Here is a 530-nt window from a genome sequence, read left to right as displayed (position 1 = left end):
TCCGACGAGAAACCGCGGGATCCGGCGAGACTCGGCGAGATTCCTTCCCGATTCGTACCACTTCTCGTAAAAACACTTTCCCGGTGTCGTTTTTTGCCGCTTTTTCCCCCTCTGTGTCTCTTCCCTCGGCCGGTGAGTGTTGGAATCGTGTTGAGAGGCAAGCAATTGCCTCCTTCGGCGGTGGGTGGGCGCAAGGAGGAGGAAGAGGCAGGGCGGTGCGTGTTTGCCATCGAGGTTTTACGGGCGATGTGTAGGCCTTGTTTTGAGAGTGCGGCGGCGCCTCGGAATTCCGTCACGTGTCGCCCTCAGGCCCTGCCCAGCGGGATCTGAGTTCGGCCGCTGTTTCCCACGTCGTGCAGGGCGTCGGTGAAGCGATATTTCCCCAGCATTTGTCTTTCCGCAGACATTCCTTTGTGTAAAATGTTCCTCTGTTTTGGGGTCTGCGAGGAGGAAAGCGAGTCGAGTGTCGCTGCTTAGGGGCTGTCGTGGTCTTGTGCCGTGGAAACCCTCCTTTAAGGCTCTGCTGCCGC

General features: G+C 58.3%; 1 protein-coding gene across 2 annotated transcripts in view; it reads left to right on the top strand.

Moving 5' to 3' along the window:
* The window catches only part of LOC119589096 (SUMO-conjugating enzyme UBC9-B), a gene marked incomplete in the record, with an annotated part of 7,222 nt that continues 6,692 nt past the window's right edge, over positions 1-530 (top strand). Inside the window, 1 exon segment of one of the 2 annotated variants that reach the window (XM_037937671.1) lies at positions 1-132. 2 annotated transcript variants of the gene reach the window in all.

The sequence above is a fragment of the Penaeus monodon genome, chromosome 25 (assembly GCF_015228065.2).
Source record: "Penaeus monodon isolate SGIC_2016 chromosome 25, NSTDA_Pmon_1, whole genome shotgun sequence".
Classification (NCBI taxonomy): domain Eukaryota; kingdom Metazoa; phylum Arthropoda; class Malacostraca; order Decapoda; family Penaeidae; genus Penaeus; species Penaeus monodon.
The sequence above is the reverse complement of the archived record's forward strand: the minus strand, read 5'-3'. Positions and strand labels throughout refer to the sequence as shown.